The sequence below is a fragment of the Nerophis lumbriciformis genome, linkage group LG03, assembly GCF_033978685.3.
Source record: "Nerophis lumbriciformis linkage group LG03, RoL_Nlum_v2.1, whole genome shotgun sequence".
Classification (NCBI taxonomy): domain Eukaryota; kingdom Metazoa; phylum Chordata; class Actinopteri; order Syngnathiformes; family Syngnathidae; genus Nerophis; species Nerophis lumbriciformis.
Genome location: NC_084550.2, coordinates 38,437,529 through 38,451,714, shown reverse-complemented (window position 1 = coordinate 38,451,714; position 14,186 = coordinate 38,437,529). Strand labels below are relative to the sequence as shown.

Here is a 14,186-nt window from a genome sequence, read left to right as displayed (position 1 = left end):
TTCCGTACCTTGGAGACATCATGCCTCGTCGGTGTGTTGTCGGAGGGTGTAACAAAACGAACAGGAACGGATTCAAGTTGCACCAGTGGCCCAAAGATGCGAAAGTGGCAAGAAATTGGACGTTTGTTCCGCACACTTTACCGACGAAAGCTATGCTACGACAGAGATGGCAAGAATGTGTGGATATCCTGCGACACTCAAAGCAGATGCATTTCCAACGATAAAGTCAAAGAAATCTGCCGCCAGACCCCCATTGAATCTGCCGGAGTGTGTGAGCAATTCAGGGACAAAGGACCTCGGTAGCACGGCAAGCAATGGCGGCAGTTTGTTCTCGCAGACGAGCGAGCTAAACCCCCTGGATGTCTTGGCTCACACCGTCCCTTATGCCACCGAAAATGATCAAGAGAAGAATATCGACCCTAGCTTCCCTGGCCTGCTGACATCAACTCCAAAACTGGACAGATCAGCTTTCAGGAAAAGAGCGCGGATGAGAGTATGTCTACAGAATATATTAATTGATGAAAATTGGGCTGTCTGCACTCTCAAAGTGCATGTTGTTGCCAAATGTATTTCATATGCTGTAAACCTAGTTCATAGTTGTTAGTTTCCTTTAATACCAAGCAAACACATACCAATCGTTGGTTAGAAGGCGATCGCCGAATTCGTCCTCGCTTTCTCCCGTGTCGCTGGCTGTCGTGTCGTTTTCGTCGGTTTTGCTTGCATACGGTTCAAACCGATACGGCTCAATAGCTTCAGTTTCTTCTTCAATTTCGTTTTCGCTACCTGCCTCCACACTACAACCATCCGTTTCAATACATGCGTAATCTGTTGAATCACTTAAGCCGCTGAAATCCGAGTCTGAATCCGAGCTAATGTCGCTATAGCTTGCTGTTCTATGCGCCATGTTTGTTTGTGTTGGCATCACTATATGATGTCACAGGAAAATGGACGGGTGTATATAACGATGGTTAAAGTCAGGCACTTTGAAGCTTTTTTTAGGGATATTGCGTGATGGGTAAAACTTTGGAAAAAAAACTTCGAAAAATAAAATAAGCCACTGAGAACTGATTTTTAATGGTTTTAACCCTTCTGAAATTGTGATAATGTTCCCCTTTAACCTTCTTAACCCTGAACGTATATTGAAAATACGCGCAACCCTAACTCGAAATGCCGGACATTTGAGGCATTTAAGAAACACCGCCTGACAGCCCCGCAAAAGAGGACATGTCCGGTGAAAGAGGACGTATGGTCAGGACCTAGCTCCTAGCGGCGATCGGTTTCACGTCCGGTGAAACCGATCGCTGCTAGGCCTCTTTTGCTAGCTTGCTAGCAGCTAACGGGCTAGGATAGACTGACCCTACGTCATCTTTTCACCAGACATGTCCTCTTTCGCGGAGCTGTCAGGGCGGTGTTTCATAAATACCTCAAATGTCCGGCGTTTTGAGTACCGTATTTTCCGCACTATAAGGCGCACCTAAAAACCACAAATTTTCTCAAAAGCTGACAGTGCGCCTTATAACCCGGTGCGCTTTATATATGGATAAATATTAAGATTCATTTTCATAAAGTTTAGGTCTCGCAACTACGGTAAACAGCCGCCATCTTTTTTCCCCGTAGAAGAAGCGCGCGGTGCATGCTGGGATATGTGACGTTTCATTTCCATTTGTGTGTTTATGTAAAGACCCCAAAATGGCTCCTATTAAGTGTGTTGTCTGTCTAATTATAAATAATGCAGACGAGGCGTGTTAACTGAGTTCTCAACGTTTACTCACAGCGTGCTCATAACCACATTCTAACTCCCAGCATACAACGCTTCTCAGGGCTACCGCGCATGCTCGTAACTATCGTTGCATGCTGGGTAGTGTAGTTGTTATATTTGCTAGCTCATAACAGCACATTGAGAGACACGCTTACGCGCTTAATTCAATACTCGCCGTCATTCCGGGTGGATTGACAAAAGACCTCCAGCCGCTAGATATTGGTGTCAACAGGGCATTCGAAGCTAGACTGCTAACTGCGTGGGAACAGTGGATGACGAAGAAGCGCGCGGTGCATGCTGGGATATGTGACGTTTCATTTCCATTTGTGTGTTTATGTAAAGACCCCAAAATGGCTCCTATTAAGTGTGTTGTCTGTCTAATTATAAATAATGCAGACGAGGCGTGTTAACTGAGTTCTCAACGTTTACTCACAGCGTGCTCATAACCACATTCTAACTCCCAGCATACAACAACGCTTCTCAGGGCTACCGCGCATGCTCGTAACTATCGTTGCATGCTGGGTAGTGTAGTTGTTATATTTGCTAGCTCATAACAGCACATTGAGAGACACGCTTACGCGCTTAATTCAATACTCGCCGTCATTCCGGGTGGATTGACAAAAGACCTCCAGCCGCTAGATATTGGTGTCAACAGGGCATTCGAAGCTAGACTGCTAACTGCGTGGGAACAATGGATGACAGAAGGCGAACACACCTTCACTAAGACGAGGAGGCAGCGCCAGACGACGCCAACATCTGCCAGTGGATCGTAAATTTGCCCAACTTTTCACTTCGGACACCGAAGACGAAGGATTTACGAATGAAGAATAACTTCAGAAAGTGAGCGCTATGTTTATTTTGTGTGTTGTGACATTAACGTTCGAGCAACATTATGTTGCTATTGCTCTGCACTATTTTGAATTTTACTATGTTTGTGACTGCACATTTGCGTACATTTTGGGAGTGAACAGAGTTGTTAGAACGCTGGTTTTTAATATATTATTAAAGTTTGACTGACCTATCTGACTGTTTTTTTGACATTCCCTTTAGCGCAGCGTAGGCGCGGCTTATAGTCCGGGGCGGCTTATTGGTGGACAAAGTTATGAAATATGCCATTCATTGAAGGTGCGGCTAATAATCCGGTGCGCCTTATAGTGCGGAAAATACGGTATTGTTTACACAACTTGCAGTACACTACTTAATATGTCCGTGTGGAAACTCCTTCGGTACACTTCCGCACCGAAACGAAACCCCCGTACCGAAACGGTTCGATACAAATACACGTACCGTTACACCCCTATTATTTTGATCATTGTTTCTCAGCTGTTTGGAAATGTTGTAGTTTATAATTAAAGGTTTAAAAAAAATAGCATAGATCCAACGAATTGATGCCTAAATTCCATCCATCCATCCATCCATTTTCTACCGCTTATTCCCTTTGGGGTCGCGGGGGTTCATCGCCAACTGTTTTTTATAATCGATTTAATCGATTAGTTGTTGCAGCCCTAATATATATATATATATATATATATATATATATACACAAGATTTTCTTTTAGCGGCCTGCCACAAGAAATGACTAAATGGAAAACGCTGGTATAGAGGCTTGCTTGGCACTTGGCATCAAGGCTTAGAATTGGGGGTTAAATCACCAAGATGATTCCCGAGCGCTGCCACCGCTGCTGCTCACTGCTCCCCTCACCTCCCAGGGGGTGGAACAAGGGGATGGGTCAAATGCAGAGGGTAATTTCACCACACCTAGTGTGTATGTGACTATCAGTGGTACTTTATTTTAACTTTACCCACACGGCAAACATTGACTGAGGGGCAGGAAGTGCGATATTGTCACGTAAATAAAGACAAAGCATGTACTCAATCGTCATTAAAGTGTTTTCCCCCTTACATAACAGACAATTTTTTTTTATATGAATAAATCTAGTTAGGTTTTAATAATTTTCGCTTCCAACATCAAGGCTGTGTTATTATTGAGAAACGCTTTCGCATGTCTCCCACAGTTCCCTAATTGCAGGTAGTGTAAAACAGAGGCTTTATTTCCGCTTATTTCCCTACAGAATCATAGCTTTCATCAGCTTGTCACAGGTGAGTGGCCATCAGTGCACTCTGATGATAATTAGCTATTGGTTTATTTCTTCTCCACTCTCCCCGACCATGTGATAAAGACATACTGGCTCCCTCTTCCTGGCAGGCGGCTAGTAATAATTAGTGCTCTTCTATTGATCGCCCTCCCTGCTGTGTGTTCACGAGGCACACGGGCTGCCACGACATTGCCTCGGGCCAATAGACAATGTGGGTGTCGCTCACGTTTGCTCCGTTGGAGGGGCTCGATGGTTGTGAAGGGTCTAAGTGGGCTGTAGTGCATGTGAAGTTGCTATGGGAGAGATTCAGTAACACTAAAACAGATGTAGATGACAGTTGAAGAGCATTTTTGGTAATGTAACCTACATTTAACACACTCCCTTGCGGTATAGATTATATTTAGGGACGGTTATTATTAAATGGGGACGGCGTGGCGAAGTTGGTAGAGTGGCCGTGCCAGCAATCAGAGTGTTGCTGGTTACTGGGGATCAATCCCCACCTTCTACCATCCTAGTCACGTCCGTTGTGTCCTTGGGCAAGACACTTCACCCCTTGCTCCTGATTGCTGCTGGTTAGCGCCTTGCATGGCAGCTCCCGCCATCAGTGTGTGAATGTGTGTGTGAATGGGTGAATGTGGTAATACTGTCAAAGTGCTTTGAGTACCTTGAAGGTAGAAAAGCGCTATACAAGTATAATCCATTTATCATATTTATCATTTATATTTATTGCATTTTTTGCTCCTGTCACATTTTTGACAGTCTTTCTGAACATGCCTACAAAATGGTTTGTTTTGCAGGTGGTCCTTTTAGATTCCAAATGAACCCCTTCCAAAAGGATCAAAATGTAAACTATTGAAATATATATATTTGAAGACATCACAGCTATATATTTTTTCAGATACAATAGAAAATAAAGTTAATATTATCAGGGTTGGTACGGGTGCTTAAAAACCTTGAAGAGGCTTGGATTTTTGTGTTTTCAAGGTTTGAAAAACGCTTGAATTTTGGGTGAAATGCTTGGAAATGTTCATCATATTTCTCGGCAGTCTGTCTCAATAGGCTAATTATAAAATGGAAAAAAATAACATTAAGTTTTCTTAAAAATGAAAGCTACACGCTTGATCTGTTGGCTTTGCACGAGCCCTTACATTAGGTTGTTGTCATGTCAGAGCCGTATATACGACTCTGTGTCGCCCCCAAGAAGACAGTGGTGCATCAGTCCATCATACCGGGAGATTGTCGTTTTAATGAACATTGGATGGAAAATGACAAATACAAACTTTAGATAAAACGTGGACAAAATCCACGTATAGCCTGCTGCAAATGCCCTGAGATTAATTTATCGAAAATTAAAGGAATATGACAACATGAAGTGAATTTACATGACGTCACGTGAACCAGTTTTTTTGTACCATTTAAAAAAAAAAAAATCAAACAAAAAAAAAAACTGGAAGAAGATTATGGCGTCACATTAGTGCCAAAAATCCGAGCGCATAAAAACTGTTATCGCGCGCTGATTCTCCACTTCGTGCGCGACACCATTTTGCGCGCGCGTGGTGCCTTTTTGCGTGCGCGACGCCTTTTTGCGTGCGCGACGCCTTTTTGCGTGCGCGACGCCTTTCTGCGCGCTCTCTGTGTACTCCTGGCATCTCTCCTCGCGCTGTCATGTTTCTTTTTGGCACTTTGGGGGCGGGTATGCTTAGACGGCCCCTCCTTTCTGATTGGCTCTGAGCATTTTTCATATGACCAATCATTCTCCAGTGTAGCAACGTTGTAGCCATCTTACCTCGGACATCTGGCCTCAATCATTACATTGATGTCAATGGTACATGTACTAATTAAATTACCATAACTTGCTCGATTTTCGACCAATTTACAAACGGTTTGCCTTGTTACAAATCGTATTACATGTAGATATGACATAGGATGCTGTACCTGTTGAAATGACCTCTTTTGCTTTAAAAAAAAAAAGACTTAATTGTGCAACATAGTTGTGTAGGGTCAGTGTTAGTCAGTTCTCTGATTATTTTAAACTGTTTCAGAATATATTATTAAAAGGCTATTTTTAACATTTTAAAAACAAAATTCAAATATTATTTCATTAATTTTATGGCTGAATCAAAAGAAATTCCATAAATTAGAAAACAAATGTTCAAGAAGAAGTGAAAATATAAAATAATGTTATGGTTGGATGTTATTGCTGGTGGACCAGTTCTGGCTGAAAGATGTGATTATGGTGTTTGTTGTCTTATTATTTATTTGGGTCACATTTTGTATTACCCTGTATTGTGTTTATGTGGTATGAAATAACCTTCATCAGCGCGCAACATTTTTTTATCCACTTCTTCCTCCGTAAATCTTGATACATATTGACAATGACCCGCCCTGCTATACTTCTGATTGGCGCTGAGCATTTTTTAGCGTTTTTCGCCTGACCAATCAGAAAGAAGGGGCCGTCTAAGCATACTCGCCCCCAAAGTGCCAAAAAGAAACATGACAGCGCGAGGAGAGATGCCAGGAGTACACAGAGAGCTCGCAGAAAGGCGTCGCGCGCGCGCGCAGAAAGGCACCGCGCGCGCGCAAAAAGGCACCACGCTTGCGCAAAATGGTGTCGCGCGCGCACGAAGTGGAGAATCAGCGCGCGATAACAGTTTTTATGCGCTCGGATTTTTGGCACTAATGTGACGCCATAGAAGATAAACTTATTCAGTGTTTCTCACAGGACAGGCATCTATTTGTGGTGGTGTGGTCGGCGGGGGGGTGGGGGGGGCAGCGGCGATGACCAAGAAGAACGCGGAGTTGGAATATAATTACAACATTTTATGTACATAGTTATATACAGATTTGAACAATTAGTGATTCACTGAAATATATTTATTAATTGTGGTTCTTACAAAAAATATATCTTATAAAATATAAAAGCTAAAATGTCTCTTAAAGCTCTGCCCCTTTAATTAGTGAATACTAAATAATTTAACTTTAGCCTACTACTACAACCATATTATTTACCAGCAACATGAAGTGAAACAGAGGCAGAGGTGTCCTGCCACAGTCAGTCAACCTCCTCCTCCTCCTCCTGCTGAACAGGTCGCACCTGTGGTCCGGACTGTAGGCCTACCTCCTCTCCAAGTCCAGCCCTTTTCGGCCGTTGAAAATATTTTTCTATACTCATCTGTGTGAAGGAGTGAACATCCAACATTAGAATTTATTACTAACGAGCAGAAGCGCTCTATGTACAGTGCCGTCTAACCAGCAGCTCAACACATGCAGGGTTCAACGTTAAGGTTTTTTTCTACTTGCCCGACTTCTCAAATCTACTTGCCCCAATATTTTTACTTGTCCTGCCTAGGTTTTTTTCTGGCTGTGTAGTGCTCATGGCTTATATCTTACTAGAATCCTTCCCGTTGACTATTTACAACACTACACAGTATTTATTATTATTATTATTATCTATAATTACATTTAAATGGCATTGCATACATGTAAAATTAAATGCTATTTCACATTATTTGACCAGTAGCAGTTACACCCATCTGAACAGGTCATCCACCTGTTTAAAGCCCAATCACAGTTGAAATCTTGAAATGAAGGGCCTTTAATAAAACATTAACCTGGACAACATTTTAACAGCTGGTTGGCTCAGATTTTATTCTTTTCATTGCATTCACATGCTGCAGTGGACAGTGGACAATTTAGCTTCAGTCCATGTGTGTTTATTGACAACAGGGTTATAACCTGGACACGTTAGCTCGTCGGTATGAAAACAGGTGACCGAGTCAAACAGCGGCGGTGTTAATGAAGCAGCGTCAGGCGAAACCGTCAGTGAAACGCTCGGTGAAATCGCGTATTAACATTAAATATATGACGAGCCGCGAGCGATGCAGCTATAACCTATCTACCTATAACACCTGTAAAAATGAAGCAATGCTACCACGCTAGCAAGCGTTAGCTAGCCGGCTATGAGCCACCAAGCTGCTAACTATCGCCAAAAGGCACCATTTAAGTTTTTTTCCCCATGGCATCCTGGATCAAGGCTTTCAGCAGCTTTTGGACGTTTGAGGTAGAAACGTAGGAAGCGCCATCATTATGAAAAGTAGTCGGCGAGTATTTTGGTCCTGTCCGTCCGTCCCTCTTCTTCTTCTTCTTCTGGCCCACCAGGTGAATTAAGTGCTATTGGCGGAGGTGTAACTACAAGCAACATTCACAGACAGTCCCATTGCTTTTATGAGCGGTCGAGCGAGTCAAAAGCCGAAAAATCCATTTGTGGCGGACATAATTCTTTCGTGGCGGGCCGCCACAAATAAATGAATGTGTGGGAAACACTGATATTTAAACACTCAAATAAAATAATATGGCTCTTAGTAGCTAGAAAAATATTATAAAACACGTTTCTTCTGCTAAGAAAGTACATTGTCTGGCTATTTATTAATTGTATTTCATTTTTAGGATACAACTTTGCTGTAAATGTGTGAGTATATTTTGAGCACATTCAACAATGTGATAATAACCATGATCATTTTGGTGAAAATAACCCTGATACAAAATTTCCATATCGCTACATATCTATTTTATATAGATTCACTGATCACAACAGGTACACTTGCACACACTAATATGGAATCAATACAAGAGCCTTATCAAACGAAAGGCGCACTTTCCAGCATTTATCTCACTGTTATTGTTTGCATGCCGCGATTAGATTAAATACTTTATCTTACTTTCTAGGGATGCACAGTATTTTTTTTTTAGACTGATACCTTATTTGTATGTATTTTTTACATTTAGATTTAACTGTAGTTAGAGCACACCTGGAGGTAAGAAAGACTCAAACTAAAACAGTTAATTGAACACTTTGGTAGAGCTATTATCACCACGTCCATAAATCAGTAGTGAAGTTTGTCCTTATTTCTATCAGTATTCATGTTGTATTTTGCTAGCAAACATACATCCAAAAAATAGTGCTCCTCACCAGTTACAAATTAACGTCACATTTTTTACAATAGAAATATGTAGAAAGATTAAAAATCAACCCATACAGTCGAAAGCTGCAACAAGCTCCTTCAAATGAAGACGTATCACAGAATTAATGCAATAGCTCTTCGACAGTTACATAATGCATACCTGCCAACTACTCCGGTTTTCCCGTAATTAGTACGGTTTTCATCAACCTATTCCGGGTTACGGTTGCAGTGATAAAAAATACGGTTTTTCATTAATTAAAAAATGTTTTTTTTTTAAAGTTTTATTCACGAAATCGCGTAACAACAATGACAATCGACACTGCTTCCCGTAACTTCCTATCGAGCCATTCCGAATGCCATGTGTAACACGGGTGGGAAATAAGCCATATTTCCTCTCATGACATCTCCTCATATTACCTGCGCCGTTTCCACGTTTAATCTCGCGAGTTTAACACACGCGCTCACATGACCCGCTGCAGCCAATCACGCTCTATAAAATCCAGCATTCCGAGATGGCTGCCAGGTGCGGTGGCTAAACCTGGGGACATATGAAGCCGGTATGTTTTAAAGTTGTCGTTTGCTTGCATATTGTAAAAACAACCGTCCAACATTTTACAACTAATTGTAAACTTGTAGGTGCCGAACATCAGGGACGTGTTGCGACGAGAGAGTGTGTCGATGATAAGATATTAAGCCGATTTGGTAAGTGAATCTGTTTGCTAATAGTAGCGACTAGCCGTACCCATGTATTTCCTATGGGCGGTTAGCATCGGGTTTTAATCCCGTTTCCTCCAATGTTTCTGATCTGATTGAATTTATATTTATGTCGAGTCTTTATTTTGAGTATTTACATATGGTAACTGAGTGTTGTGGCGTTTTAAGGCCATTTGCACTTTTTATGCTGTGGTAAAGACAATGAATGAATACTGCCGCTGGTGTGCGGTTACACCCGTCATAGTGACGTCACTGTTATTGTTAATGTTACTCCCGTCATAGTGACAACACTGTGTACTGTCGTGTTTATTTTATACATGCATGTGATTGTTTAAATATTGTTAATGTTAGCAGTATTATAGCTAATAATGATAATAATAAGTGTAACTTATTTATTGAAGGTCGAACGATAGATGACTTAATGTTGATGTTATGTGCGCACATTGATTGAACTTCGGGTCCTGTGCTTACGCAGGCCAGGTCCCTAAGTCTTGGATGGCGAGCTGTAGATAGGCCTCGAGCCTGAGCCCAAGGATCTCCACCTCTCAACCCCTGAACTCCACCTGCTCTGGTCGGGCCGGTAGGCGGCTTATAGCCGAACCCCTTGCCTCGCACCTCATTGCTCTGCGGCCCTTTGCACTACCTCATACACACCCTGCCCATAAACTGAACTCTCACTACAAACTGCCATACCCACAACCCCAAACCGTGTGGCTGTATGAACTCTGAATGCGCATATGGACTGCGATCAGTCTCATATGACCTTTTAAGAACTTTTGATACTACCTGTTATGAATTAACTGAACCCTTGCTGTTTTTTTCTTTTGTTTTGAATGGCCATTCCTATCAATGTATGTCCACTATTTGTTGCACTGTACATATTTAAATAACACCAGTATAATTTAAAGCATTTAATTGTGTCTTTCCTACTCTCTCCGAGTCGTAATCTAGACTTCTGATTAGCCCAAATATTGAGAACGTCTACTATAATAGCTAACGTACCTGTTACACATGTGCGAGGCTATTTATAGCACCGCTGCCAAGCACGAGGCACCAGTTGCCATTGTTTCCAAACGAGCGAACGATCATGGAATCAGCCGGAGAAAAATCGCATACGAGTCTTAAACCGAAAAGAAAACTGCAGTCATTCCGTGAAGAATATTGAAAAGCCTATCCGGGAATAATTATCCGTTCCAAAAAGGGTGAAAACTACGCGAATTGCACCTTGTGCAGACAAGATTTTTCGATCGGACACGGAGGAATTAGTGATGTAAAAGACCACGTTGGGACAAAAAAACACAAGTCTAATGCCGTTGCTAGCGATCCAAGTGGAAAACTTTCAATGTTTTTCGTCGCCCAAACAGATTCTTTGGATGTGATAAATGCCGAAGTTTTATTTACGGAGGCAATAATTGAGCAAACAAAAAGGTAATGACACCAATGTTATCTATTGGAATTGTTTAGTACTGTTATACTGTTAAAAGTGTTTATACTATTTATGCTTTCAAGTCCAAGTTGAAGAAATCTTGTTAAATGTTGACAGCATAACTACCAAAATACAGAAGTATGTCCTTAATATTTTTGCAGTGCTATTTCTGTTGAAAAGTTAAAATGATTACATTAGAGATGTGATGTGCCACTTTTCAAGTGTCTGATGGCTTAAATTAATTTTCATTCATTTTTCATATTTTGAATTCTTTTGAAAGGCTTACAAAAAAACTACATTTCAATTGTAATTCCATGCTATTGACAGGACTATTAATTTTAATGAAGTTAGCTTACCATGTTTACAGTATGATAATTGTGATAGAAATGTGAATTTTAGGCACAGAATATTTTTTACAATTGAACAAGGCAGTAGATTATACAAGCTTGGACAGAAAGTTAATAATGACACCAATTTTTTTTTTTAATGGAATTGTTTAGTACTGTTTTACTATTTGTTTACTGTAAAAAGTGTTTATACTGTTTATACTTTCAATTAACAAATTTAAGTCTTGTGAAAGGTTGACAGGATAACTGGCATTAACTGTCAAAATAATTTCAAACTATTGAAGTTAGCTTACAGAATAAACATGTCAATCAACCCATATGATTTTTGCTGTAATATTTTTGTTTTGAAAAGTCACTGTAACTGATAGAAAAGTGATGGTTTTAGCAACATTTTAACCTGTCTGAATGCTAATAATCATTTTGCGTCGGGGGGGCGAAGGAACCCCCCACCAGGACTTTGTCCTGGACCTACCAGGGCCTGCGGCCCTTGGACCCTGGCTACTAGGCTTTTCTGATTTCAAAAGTTGGCAGGTATGCATAATGCCACATTTAAAGGGTCTGCCGGAAGTAGGCAGACCCGTCAACGATCCTGTTCTGTCTCCCTGTAATGTTTGTCTGATCTTGAATGGGATTGTGCTGAAAATTCTAATTTCCCCTCAGGGATTAATAAAGTATTTCTGATTCTGATTCTGATTTAAAAATAAATCAATAGAAAGATGCCAAAATAATCCCCAAAGTCAAAACCAGTGTCACTCTCCCTCAAAGATGTGTCAAATAAGTAATACGATTGTTCTTTGCGAGTTACATACACTATATTGCCAAAAGTATTTGGCCACCCATCCAAATGATCAGAATCAGGTGCCTTAATCACTTGGCCTGGCCACATGGATGACTTGACCGGCCTGCACAGAGTCCTGACCTGAACCTGATAGAACAACTTTGGGATGAATTAGAACAGAGACTGAGAGCCAGGCCTTCTCGACCAACATCAGTGTGTGACCTCACCTATGCACTTTTGGAGGAATGGTGGAAAATTCCTATAAACACACTCCTCAACCTTGTGGACAGCCTTCCCAGAAGAGTTGAAGCTGTAATAGCTGCAAAAGGTGGACCCACATCATATTGAACCCTATGTGTTAGGAATGGGATGGCACTTCAAGTACATATGTGAATCAAGACAGGTGGCCAAATACTTTTTGCCATATAGTGTAAGATATGTCATATTTTCTTTTCAAGAAATCAGTAGAAAGATAAAAAAAAAAAAGTCAAAATTTCATACAAAGACAGACGTGTCACGTAAGTAATGTAAATGTGCCTCTTGAGTTACAGTACATATGATGACATCAGAAATCAGTAAAGATTGCAAATTAACCCACAGCTCGCTGCACACTCCCTCAAATAAAGACGTGGCATTAAATCAATGTGATCGCTCCTCGCCGGTCACGTATGATAACTTGACATTTTCTAAGAAATAAGTAAAACCTTCCAAAGTAGTGCAGAAAGTTAAATCCCTCCCTCATATAAAGACCTCACATAATGCAATCTTCCCTCGTTAGTTGCATTCTGTATATTAACGTCACATTTTCTGATAGCAATAAGTAGGATTCCAAATGAATCCATAAAATCAAAACTTGGAGGATGCTCACTCAAATAAACATGTATTTAGAGTAGGGATGACCCGATCCGATATTTGGATCGGATCGGCTGCCGATATTTGCCAAAAATTGCATATCGGCAAGGCATGGGAAAATGCCGATCCAGATCCAGTTGTAAAAAAAACTCCGGTCCGTGTTTTCCAACGCACCGATTTAAATAATACATTCCACTTTTCTGCTGCTCCGTAATTTCCGTTCCGCATTTTCCAGCACACCTTCAACACATCCACAGGTCTGTGAATTCTCACGCAGTTGCTTTTAGCTGCTGGCATTACACGACAGGCTCTTCTCACTCTTTCCTGTGTCTCCCTCTCACAGACATCAAGTGCACCTTCTTACACACGTCACATACTGTCACGTCATACGTCACATACGTATACGCCCTCCCCGAGCAGAGAGGTAGCAGCAGGGCTAACGTTAGCTGTGATGCCAACACAGCCGTGCGAGCAACGCTCCCTCTAAGGTGCTCGCCTGTGCAATTGCGCACTGTTTAAGCATCCTCTGCGCATAGCAAATCTATGCCACGCACAAAATCAAATAAAAAAATAAGCGCATAACAATTTTCGACACACGGACATGACAGAGAAAACAGTTTTCGTCATCATTGTTCAAATATTGTGACGTCTGTCGAGATGCTTATCTCCATTCGGTGCCACACGTCCACACCATCAAAATGCCGAGGCAAAAATTTCCACATCAACACCGTATGAAAAAATTAGTGATTTTTTTTAGTTGTGATTTCCTTCTCTGCATGAAAGTTTAAAAGTAGCATATATTAATGCAGTATGAAGAAGAATGTTTTAATGTAGACATGCAAGCCTTGAAAGAAAATTTTGAAAATCAAGACTACATTTCCTGCAAATGGGTGCATTTCTACCCTATATTTTAACTTTAGATTTATTCTCATATCAAACTCTTTTGGCTGTCTTTTTGACACTTACATCCGGTGCCCCCCTCCACACCCTGGATTATAAATAATGTAAATAATTCAATGTGATTATCTTGTGTGATGACTGTATTATGATGATAGTATATATCTGATAGTATATATCTGTATCATGAATCAATTTAAGTGGACCCCGACTTAAACAAGTTGAAAAACTTATTTGGGTGTTACCATTTAGTGGTCAATTGTACGGAATATGTACTTCACTGTGCAACCTACTAATAAAAGTCTCAATCAATCAATCAAAACACATAGAATCATCATACTGCTGTGATTATATGC

At 40.9% G+C, this 14,186-nt stretch overlaps 1 protein-coding gene and 1 long non-coding RNA gene across 3 annotated transcripts in view; both read left to right on the top strand.

Annotated features, from left to right (window-relative positions):
• Positions 1-14,186, top strand: part of myg1 (myg1 exonuclease) — a 102,768-nt gene that overhangs the window by 24,450 nt on the left and 64,132 nt on the right. The window lies entirely within an intron of this gene.
• Positions 9,205-10,401, top strand: LOC133584484 (uncharacterized). Its single transcript, XR_009813487.2, has 3 exons — positions 9,205-9,373; positions 9,453-9,518; positions 10,006-10,401. It is a non-coding gene; the product is annotated as an uncharacterized lncRNA (long non-coding RNA).